Source organism: Protopterus annectens, chromosome 10.part0 (assembly GCF_019279795.1).
Source record: "Protopterus annectens isolate FY-2018-M chromosome 10.part0, PAN1.0, whole genome shotgun sequence".
Lineage (NCBI taxonomy): Eukaryota > Metazoa > Chordata > Ceratodontiformes > Protopteridae > Protopterus > Protopterus annectens.
In genome coordinates this window covers 1,037,584,628-1,037,597,125 of record NC_056744.1, presented here as the reverse complement: position 1 = coordinate 1,037,597,125, position 12,498 = coordinate 1,037,584,628, and the positions used below count along the sequence as shown (strand labels likewise).

The following is a 12,498-nucleotide window of genomic DNA, read 5'->3' as shown; positions in this document are numbered from 1 at the left end:
CATTATACAAGGGAACTCACATAGAACACAGAGACTAGTATGATACCACTTGTAACATTAAAATGCAAAAAATACTCCATTACACAGCATTTTCTTTCAGGGGAAAAGCCCCACTGCTCCGCACCCCTGCAACTTTACATATAATAACTTCAAGATCACAAAACAACAGGCACAGGCATAGTCCTAATCCCCATTGTACAGTAATCTTGCACACAAAACTGTCTGCAGTTTTGCAATCAGTTGTGATTCCACTTATCAGGACATAGGTCAGACAGCTTGACAATATGTTTTCACAACAGACTGAAAGGCACAGACATTTCTGTATAAATATGTGTGTGTGTATATCTATCTCTTTATATATATATATATATATATATATATATATATATATATATATATATATATATATACACATACATATATATCTGTGTATGTGTGTGTGTGTGTGTGTGTGTGTGTGTGTGTCTCTATGGGAGTAGGGCAGCTGGTCAAATGACTGCAATGCTGACATCTGTGTAGTTGACACCATTTGGTCAACTGAAACAGATGGTCAACAGATGTCTGAGATTGCCAATCCCTAAGTAGGGGAATTTTACCTTTCCTTTCCCCAGGGATTGTGTGATCTTGAAGTTAGTATTTATAATTAGCAAGAAGTGTGGGATGCAGGGGTGCTTGTCCCTCTCAGAAACACTTGCACTTGGTTTAGCCTACTCCAGTATCATCCATGGAGCATGTGCAAAACATGTTGATGTTACATGTTTCCACATAACTTTGATATTCTGGTCATCAATACTGTGATTGCTTAACCAGGTGCCCAATATCCATATATATGAAATCACATTTATTCGCAAACAGCTTGCTCCTAATTGCATGTTACTCATAAGAGACATGGGTGCTAAACCAGGGGTTAATTTGCAGTTTCACATCAATGCATTCATTCTGATTTCATCTGAACAGAGAAGAGAAGTAGCTTGCTTTATGTGGAGGGGAACGTAACAAACTGAAGTACTTTCTTTGCAATATTCAGAGCAGTCTTTTGTAGCTTCAAGGACCACTGGAACTATCTCAGTATCCTTATTTCATGCTCTTATGGATTCTGCTTGCATGTTCTGATATTTTATAATTGCACTTTTCTCAGTACACAGGACACCGTAATCATTAATTGTTATCAAATTTGTACTTTCTTCTTCTTCATCTGTTTTATCTACTTTCTTAACAGTTGATATTAGTCCATGTGATGATTACTTCACTTTTAATAACTTTTTATAGTTTATGTTTATACTACTTCTCCACTATTTGCACTGCAATGTCTGCACATTTTCCAATGTATCATCCTTGCTGCATTATTGTGTCTTTTAGTGTACATCTTTTCAACCATAAGTAATGGAATCATGAAGAAGTTCACAGCTACCAAGTATTGTAACCATTTCCTCTTGCCAATTCCCATCATAGACTGTGCCTTCCTACTCAAGAAGGGTTATGTCAGTCGTGCCTAGGGTGAATTTGTGAATACCAATCCAACCATCTGAGCCCTTTTTGAAAGAAGAGAGTGTATCACACTGTTTTATCTCTAGTGAGAGTCCATTCCAAATGTGATGGAGTCTAGGAGTAATGAATCTTTCTTGTTTTATTGGTCTGCTGAATCAGATTTGGATCTCTTATTTTTGGTATTTATGGGACTTTTTAATATATGAAGGTCCGTGATTGCTCAGAAGGCAAGGCAGGGCATCAGTCTTCTCTGAAGAGCCTGCAACACACAAAAAAGAGAGACAGTACTTCTAGTATTTTCTGGTAGCTTGAGGACTTTAAGGCCACTATCATCTTTGTTAGGAAACTCTGGGGTCTTTCAAACTAACGGTATGTCTGATGAGGTACATTCTAAAGGGGCATTGTATTCTATGACTGGTCTGATCAATGCTGAATACAAGGAGACAAAATCATCTTTAGTTCTGGATGATATTCCCTTGGAAATCAGCTATGGCAAGTAGAACAATATCATAGAAACAATGTTTTCATAGCAGTCAAAACATAGTATCACCTCAGATTCCCAGGTCTCTAACTACCTTCATTTGGAAGTGGGGCATTGCTAATGCTATATGCTTGGTGGACAGTTTGTCTGACAAATGTGCCAGTGTTGTGTTTTTTAGCATCTAATCTAAGCCCATTTTTAATATTCCAGCCGTTTATAATTCTAAATTCCTGCTGGTGGGTGTCTGTCTCAGACAAGATATGAAAATGACTCCCAGTTTACAGTCATCTGCAAACTTGGTTAACCATAGGTCTTGTGTATTAGGCTCTAAGTTAGAGAAGTAAATACCAAACAAAAGCAATACAAGCACCGAGCCCTGTAGGACACCATTGGTCACCTGCATGTTCACCGATGGTTGTCATGTCACATACACTCTATGGGATCTTTTTTTTACCCAATTTGCTATCCATCTTGGGTTGCTCTGGTGGGGTAGAGGGATAAAGCCCTATTCAATTAATGACTCATGTAAATGATGAACTGGCATGGAGGGATGAGCAGCAGCATACTGGGAGAGTGGGTGGTGATGTGGATGTCTCTTACGATGATCCCTGGTGGAGGCTAGAGATGTCATAGAGTTGAAGATGTGGACCCACTACGTTGTTGTTGGGAGGACATGGGTGAGCTGCTGATGTAGGGAGAGGTGATATGCCTCAATGTCTCCCATTGTATGCCCACACCTGTAAATGCATTCATAATCACGAAGGAGGGAGTCTTGGATAGGGTATACCAAACCTCTCCAGTTTGATGTTTGTTGGCATGACCCTCAAAAGATGTCCTTAGAATCCACACTGGACTTGGTTAAAAAAGCATTATTAGTTTGGGGGGTGAACTGCAGTAGCTAGGCCAGGTATACTTATGCGAAAGTGCTTTTAACCGAAAAAACATTTTTGTGTATGTATGCCTGCAGTCAGAGGGAGTCGTGGGGGAATGACTGTTGTGGAGATCTTACTACGGTGCGGGTAAGGGAATTTTTTCCTTTTCCCCACTGTAGCTCGATCTTGGAGTGAGAATATTAAAGTAGGGGGGTGGGGGTGCAGGGGGGTGTAGCCCCCCTGCATAAACACTCTTTTGTTGTTTTTTCCTTTTGTTTTTGATGCACTTTAACGAAAGCACTTTTTCATAAAAAGCACTTCCGTTAAAGTGTGTTCAGTGATGTTGGATTCGGACTGTTGAGCTTTCATTCAACCATCCTAGATCCACATATATATATATATATATATATATATATATATATATATATATATATATATATATATATATATATATATATATATATACACACACACACATATACACAGGTATATATACATATATGTGTGTGTGTGTGTGTGTGTGTGTATATATATATATATATATATATATATATATATATATATATATATATATATATATATATATATATATATATATATATATATATATATATATATATATATATATATATATATATATATATATATATATATATATATATATATATATATATATATATATATATATATATATATATGTATATATATATATATATATATATATATATATATATAGATTTATATATATATATATATATATATATATATGTATATATATATATATATATATATATATATATATATATATAATAAGACTCTCCACTAGCACAGCTATGGAGTTGAGATCTCAAGCCAAGACCTCCAGCACCCTCTCTGTCCAACCAGTGATTTCTGTTCCTGCCCAAGTAGCTGACATACACACCCTTTGAGATTTGATTTATATACAGACACACTCCTGGGAAAGGCAGGCACAGGTTTACTAGCTATGCCCCCTTTTACCCAGTGTATAAGGTAGTTATCATTGCCACCAGCCAACTCTTTATCCGCTACTTCAAGGCACTTAACAAAGGGTGCCCAGTCTTACTGTGTAATGTTACTATTAATCCAAATGGTAGTTTGACCAAGGGCCAGGCTATTAGGAGTGACCTGTACAGTGTCACCAAATAGATATGCAAGTACCCTAAGAGCTTAACTATGTCTCACAGATATCAGCCACAATGATAGGTTTAAATATATTTAATAATAAATAATAAAAGAACAAGACAATAATCAGTAAGTAATCGGTTACATCAGAGTTCAAAATCACAGGAAATATTTAAAACAACATTGCAAGATAGTCTGAAATAAATAAATAAAACATCTAAACTATACTTTACTATATTCCTATCTGAATCTAAAAGAGTTACTATGCCCTAAAAACGTACTTACAGAACAACAAGCAGGCAGAAGTGGTGAGTGGATATTTCCAGGTCAAAGACAAAATACAAAATGCCCTGTCTCTCTCTGAGAGTTCTTAAGTTAATATCTCAAACATTACTACTGGGATACTTGCAGCATGACATCCCTTTTTGTCACCCAACTTCAGTTGCCAGGCTCACAAACAACCCCCTCTGATGCATCTAGCATCTCCCTGTGAAAATACATAGCCTTCAAATGTTTGCAGATCCTAGAAGTCATAAAACAATAAAGCACTTACAAAACAACACAGAGAGTTCCCTAGTGTAGACATCCTGTCTCATGCTGACTGAAACTGAAAGATGACATCTCTTCTTTATGGCCCAGCAATAAAGTACTTCAACCTGAACTATTCTTAGATTTTGCAAGTTAATCTTCTATGTTCCAGTAGGGTGCACTGTGGATACATCTTTTAAGTTCAGTACTGTGCAAACCCTGTTCAACACATACTTCTGTCCCAGCAGTCTGATATACACATAACATGCAGTTCTAATACAGTGGTAAAACAAGCAATTGCATCATGCTGATATTCACAAAAGACATATAACTTTTTACAGAATTCCAGATAGCTGTGCTGGCAGTATTTCCTTCTGTCACACTTCTATATAAATCATATTAATATTCGCAAATGGCATATAATTATTTACAAAATTTCAGATAGCTGGGCTGGCAGTATTTCCTTTTGTGACATGAGGTACACTGGATAGGTATGCATGTTGCAGACCTGCTGTGCTAAGCACAGCTCTGTGTCTTGTAAATAAAACAAAAAAAAATGAAAGAGGCACTCAGAAGCAACTAATGCTCTAAAATAGTGATTATCTTCCCAGAAATGCAGCAGTGTCTTCCACTGCCACTAAAGATAACCACTACAAGCTCTAGAGTTGGTCACCTGGCAAAAACTGACTGTTGCTTCAAACATGACTTATGGATAGCAAATAAATGCAGCAGCACTGATATATCCACTTAATAACACAGAAACCACTTAAAAAGCAGTCCAATCTGTAAATCCAATGTAATTAATAGTTTTCACTGTAACAATGCTTTTCTTTGATTTTCTTATTTTTTGATAGATTTTGTGAACCATTTTGCCTGCAGGTCTCCCTGTAATGACTCACAAAAAAAAAAAAAAAAAAAATCCAGGAGAAGAGCATATCTCAAACATTGCTCTTTTCTTTTAAACTTCTTTTTTTGTGTGTGTGGTGGAGTTCCCCACATCATACAAACTTATATATACCAACTCTGAGAATACCACACCTCAGACAAAAGGGAATATTCCAAGAAATGTCAGTCCCGGACTTGGTATATGCAACTCCATTTTTTCAGCCATTAATTCTCCATATTACAGGACTTGCTCATGCAGATCCCAATATTTCAGTTACCTGCATGTATTCCACTATCTTAAGCTATGAGTACTTCTTCTTCTTCTTTCAGCTTTTCCTGGTTAGGGGTCATCACAGCAGATCACCTTGTCTGCTCATAATTGGCAGTGGAGTTTTACTGTGTTGAGTTGCCAGCCCAGCACCCAACCTTCCACAGAAGGCACACACCTGCACGCATACATGCCTAGAGCCAATTTAGAATGTCCAATCCACCTACAGCATGTCTTTGGGATGTAGGAGGAAACCGGAGCACCCAGAGGAGACCCACGTGACCACAGGGAGGACATGCAGACTCCTCACAGAAGTCACCTCAGCTGAGGACTGAACCGGAGAACCTCTTGTTGTGAGGTGTCAACTCTAACTGCTGCACCACCATGGATATCCCATTTTAAGCTATGAGTACAAGTCTGTCATTTCCTGATTTAAGTTTACCATTCTGCAATCTTTCACATGTTAAGTCTTGAATATGTGGTTGTATCAGCTTTCTCTTAATTTGCCAGTGTGATCTCCAGTGTTCTTTTCTTCTTATTTTGATCCTTACATTCTTTATTTTGTACATTTTTCACTTTTTAGTGCATCTTTCTTGCCTAATTTGACTTAATTTTCATATCTCCCTTATGAAATGCATGTATGATAATGTATGTCCTATTAGATGTGTTTTCTTCGTTGCTCATGAATTTTATTTTGTGTTGACATGAAGGAGATCCATGGGTTCCTCATATTGGAAAGTCCATAATCTTTCCATGCCTTGAGTTTCTATATGAAATGGTTATGGTGGCAATGAATCGATATTCTTGTTTTTCTGTTCTATGGCTGCATGACTGGCCAAACAAGCAAGCGAGCAACCAATCAACCAACCATACAAACTATATATGACATAACAAGAAGGACAAGGAGATATAGTACAAATTTTATTCTTATATGTTAATTTGGATTTTGACTTTAGATTCAGTCTTCTGAAACATCCCTTTCTACTCTTTATTCTTGTTTGCTCGTATCATGTTGATAAGCTTTGTTCTATTCAAATATTCCACAGGACACAGAAAGCTTATCAGCACTAATATGGGGAATGCCATACTCCTCAATAGCACAACGGTGATAACCTGTGATTCAGCGACTTGACAAAGCAGTCTTGAACAACATTGCATTAGTAGCTCATCATCAAGTCTCTCATCATCAAGTCTCTGTATCAAACTCTGTGCCATTAGACTTAATCACACTAGTGTTCCCCTTCTGACCCATGCAACACTGTAGCACAAGCAGTTTCCAACATGCACAACTACATACATGCACCAATGCACACATGAACACACACATGTACACTGATGTGCAAACACACAAATGCTCGTGTTCACAAATATACATTCACACACAGACACACACAAATAGACATGCGCACACACACACACACACACACACACACACACACACACACACACACACACACGGACACACGGACACACACACACACACACACGGACACACGGACACACGGACACACACACACACACACACATATTACAAAAACATACATGGATGGCCTCACAGTACTTACCTGTAGTCATGCTAACATACCCAATCTTTCCATTGAATTGAAAGGGTTAAACACCATCAAAGATGGTGTGTGCATCTTCTGTTCTGTGCCTCATATAGTGCTGTGGACTATGCTTCAACTTGATCTTCAGTGCCATTCAAATGGTGTTGATACTTCTGTTTGAGGACACACAGCTAATTAACACTAGCCATGGCCCTGGACTGTTGCACATGACTGCACCAGCAGGATCATTATCTTTGCTACAGGCCTGCACTTTCACACTGATTTAGGGATACAGTGATCACTAAATTGCTTGGTCATAATGTATTTCAAAAGTCAGCAGAGGACAGGTTTCCACAGAGCATGAGTCTGGCAGTTAGTGCAGAGCATGAAGGCTGTGATTTCCTAAGGAGCTGTTTCCTGTAGTTCAAGATTTGATTTGCTCAGCCTCCATTCGCCATCTGTTTAACTCAGATCAAGTCACTTAACCAATTAGCTTTCTGAGGAAATTGGCATTTGGGCTAGGCTTCTCAATGGTCTTCCCTGACTGCATGCCTAGTAACTACCTATGAACCTTTGAATCTTATGCCTTTCAAAGCAATATACTGAAAGTCATAATACTGAATGCACAGTGTTGAAATTTCAAAATGCTGAAATCAAAATAAGTATTACCCTATATGGATAGAGAGCTGTACCCCATCCATCCACCAACACAGGACCCATATTAGCACTTCTTTCTGAGTTTTACTAATAGGGGATATTGTTTGCTGACTGGATGTGTACTGTTGTCTGTATATGTAGTACAGCTTTACTGCCACCAAAGAGTCCACTCCTCTGAGGCTTTTGAGGATCAACATTTGGCTTCTGCTTTCCTTTGCTAAGCAGATAAGTTCCCTTTGGGGAAAAAAGTTAATTCCCTCTTCAAGAAAGCTATTTTAAAGATGGGAGTGTTGTATTTTATTGGACTGTCTTGAGACTGTAAAGTACTTTTAAATAGAGCACTTGTTTTTTCTATCAGTTTAAAACTGCTGTTACCTAAATGAAAATATATTTTCTGTGGAGAAATTTTGTTTATTTTTCCTTGGTGGGACTTCTTCTAACTACAAAAAGGAAAATAAAAAGTTAAGATAACAGCCTTTACCATCACAGCAGGCTAGCAATTTGCCTCAGCTGCAGGTGGATGACTGCTATGGCCATTAATTGTTCCTCAGACCTCTCATCTTTTACCCTGAATCCCTCTGGTATTGCACCTACAGCCACTATAGACTGGGGGGTTAGCCACATCCTCCACTGTTGGAGTCTTCTCAGTGGAAAAGGGAGAGCCATGTCAGTCCTGGGAGAGTGAACATAGAAGGTTTCTCTGCCATACCAGAATGCTGTGCACATCCCTGGGGAACCAGTTACTGCAAATAGTATCACAGTTGGCCCCATTCTTCCTGTCAAAAAGAAACAGAAAACTAGGCATGTATCTACACCTGCTCAAATTTCTTAAGACAGTAGGAATTTACCGAGTCTAGCTCAGGGTTTAATTCAGGTTATTGATCCTTCTTGTAAAGTAGTTTCTGGTAAAAGAAAAAGGGATTCCTCTTTTCCTGAAGAGATTCCAGATTCTGAATCTGAACAGAAAGACAGAGGGATGGCTTTAGTTTTTTTTCTGCTTCACATTTCTGGCTCAGACTTGGAGGAGAGCTCGTTTTTTTTTTCTTTCTACTGGGGTTTCTTTTTCTCTGAGTCTATTGATAGAATGTGCCACTGTTTTCAATAGGAGAACACTGAGGTTTCTCGGTCCCTCAGAAAATACTCTAAATTCTTACAGAAGGATTTTTCAAAACCAACTCCCTTTCCTCCTGTTCTGTCAGCTTTAGAGGATGTGTGTGTTACTGCCTGCAATTTTTCTGTTAGTTTGCCAGCTACCCCTAAAATGGCAGATAGGCTGTATAAAATTCCTCAGTCTTTTAAATTTGTATACACTATTCCTGAACCTGACTAAGCAGCTATAAACTCAGTTGATCCCACTGCTGCTAAGCACTTAGTTGTTTCCAATCCTACTCTTTTTGATAAGGATGGGAAAATTATTGATAGGTATGGGAAAAAGTGTTTGCTTCTGCAACTTTGGACTAGTATGATCCCAATTATTCTCATTAAGGGTACTGCATAATTATCAGTCATGGGATGGGTAAGGCCAATCTATAACCAAACGGGATTGGCTATTTCGAGCACAAAAAGGGAAACTAGTACTTACCTATGAACCTATGTATGTTATTAGCAGGAATTTTGAATTCACCATTGTAAAGTTTCAGCATTTTGACATTTTAAGATTTTAAATTCAGTATTATATCTTTCAGCGTAACACTATTCAATAAGTTGTTACATATCCTATATACATATCTATCTGTCTATCTATCTATCTATCTAGCTATCTTTCTATCTATATCTATGTGTATATTAAGTTCAGGAAGCAGATCATAGCTCTTACACAAGCAGAAAGGAACTTGGAATTGTTTGTTATGTGCCCCTGCCCACCCCTCTTTTTCATTGACTTAGAAGGAAGCTGTGCAATGCCTGCATTGTCAAGCTTCACAAAGGTCTGTCTGTATAGCTCCACATCCTGGAAGTTTGGCTCTTTCCAGTTGTCCAATAACATCTAAATTGACTCATGTGGCAACAAAGTTGTTAGGAATCATCCAATCTGTAGCATGTTAAAAGGCACCACCTTCCCACAACATAACAGATGTTATCCAGAGGGCTTGAGTGAAGTCTGGTATCCCAAGTGTGACCCAGAGTTTGACAGTGCTAACAAGAAATAGAGTAAAAAGGATTAGTACAGATGAAATCACTTTACCTAGCCGATCTAGGAGACTCTTTCTTTAATAACCTCCCTGTGAGAGAAGTAAAGACACCTTGCTGAAGTTTCCAGTGGTTTATTCAGTTAAGAAGGTAGATGGACGAGTGTTTTTTGTTTTAAGTCATTACATTCAACAGTTCAGTTATTTAAAGGAAATTACAGACAATAGTAGTAGGGTTCAAGGGAGCTGACTCGAAGAAAACCCAGGAGATGGGAAAACAAGGAGCATTCCCATAGCTTAGAGGTTAGTTCCTGATTTGAATATTCTTGAAACACCTGTGATGATTTACCAGTTCAGCAGACTATGGAACTTCATTCTAAGTTAAAAGGTTTTATTTTTAACTTTTAGCAAACAAAACATGACAACACACCATGAGCTACCATTACAGAACTATATTTAAGAAAACACTTTCACCTGAGCTTTATCAGGTCCATCGAACAGACTGGTTTACATTGTGATCATTAAAAATACCTCCTTTTTAGTAGTCTGTTTTGTAACACGTAATATGAGAGGCCGTGTCTACATCTGTGAGAATCATATTCCTTGAAGCCAATTATGAAAGCTTTATTACAGAACTTTTTCCAGTCTATCACATGTAATATGAGAGGCTGTGCTCACTTTTTCAGGGCTCATATATCCTGAAATATAATACAAAAGGCTAATATTCTCTTGTATAGCAAAAAGGTTACAATGACACTTATAAGAGGCTCATATACATGATTAATGTGACCAGTCCCCATTCTTCTTCCTCCTGATGAAGACAGACCTTTTGATATGCATGGGAGGTAGTCACTTAAAGATAGACTAGGTGATTCTCATTTTTGAACAATACATGCCTCAAGAGAAATAGCTTACAGTGGAAAACACAAGATGGGTGAACTGGAAATTATGCCATTCAACATTTCCTCTCAGCTGCCTGTACCTACTTGGGTTAAAACTGGGGCTGCTTACCTCTGTGCCACACAGCCAGCTCTACTGTATTTTCCTTGAATGTAGACTGCTAAAGCTCGTCTAAGGTTATGAAATACTGGTGAATACTGCTGCAAAATTCTAGCCCAGAGGCAAGTCTATTGTAGACTGATGATTTTCTTTTTAAGTAGTCTAAGGGTCCATGAAAGCACAGTCTCAAAACTAAAACTAGGTACAATCATTTCCAGGGAGTCAGGACTGAGGCAGTATGTAATCCTATATAGAGCCCATCTCATTTTGTTTAGACCATAGTTGCAATATGACTTGTTCAGCTGAAGTAGTACTTGTAAACTAAATATGAAGGTGTGGCCTCAAAAGGGGTGCTACTGAGGGAAGTACCACAAAAAAGACTAACTTTGTGTTTGCGTTGCATACAGTAAGTTGTCAGTAAAACATCAATGTAAGACAATATGATTAACATGAGGTTTAATATTTGTGACTTGTGTCTGGCTTCTTATATGTGACCTGTATCGTGAGCAACCTTATTTGGATCATTGAGGGCAGCACCCTAGTCTTTTTTTCAACAGTATGTAATTTATTGCATCATAGTGTCTGCTGGTAAAAGTCTAGGAAAGATGACGTATTTACAATTGTGTTCAGATTTACCCTATTACTAAAGATGATGGTGTTGCGATCTATGTTATATTATTCCTAGGAGCTATTATCCTGAAATCCCCCATGTGTACCATGCAACACTGAAATCACTATATAAGTGACCAAGAGAATAAATTCCAGCACCAATAAAAATAAATCTTCTGCCCAACACACAGACATATTAATAACAGCAGTCACTGGAAAAGCTTCAATAATGCTATCCAGCAGCCACTGATCAATGCAATGGGGGGGGGGGGGCAGTCACAGCTGGTTTGACCTTACCGTCTGCATTCCCAGTACTGAGACTGATTTTGACATTAGCACATCATACATGGATGTTTAGAAGAATCTATATATAATAATTTCTACAATTATCTAATGTTTCATGCACAGACAAAAAGTTCAGAAATTGCACTATATCTAACAGAAGAGTTAACTCAGAAAACCTATACTTGAATTGTTATACTCCAAGAAAAAATAACCAAGGAAAATGTGGAAGAAAATATAATTGCACCCTCTGTGCTGCTTCCATCCCAAACTCCTGCAAAGGGAAACTCTGAAGTGATCTACTGTTAAGAGCTTACCTGGGAAAAAATTAAACATCTGCATGAGAATTGTCATAAAAGTGGAGCTATATCATATCATCAAAGATACACATAATCAAATTGCATTTCATTGGAAATGCCATTCATCGAACCCTTCACATCCCCCCTGCTAATTATATATACCAGTTCTGAGATCGCACTACACAGGGGAAATGGCAAATTTCCTGAGCCCCACAGTAATGCAATCTTAGTTAGATCTCTTCGACAAATGGCATCATCGATAAAAAGCCATTCAAAATGCCATTTGATGATGTAACTCTTCAAAGAAATACTAG

General features: G+C 37.9%; 1 protein-coding gene across 2 annotated transcripts in view; it reads left to right on the top strand.

Annotated features, from left to right (window-relative positions):
- Window positions 1-12,498, top strand: part of LOC122813471 (serine/threonine-protein kinase TNNI3K) — a 2,121,983-nt gene that overhangs the window by 660,806 nt on the left and 1,448,679 nt on the right. The window lies entirely within an intron of this gene.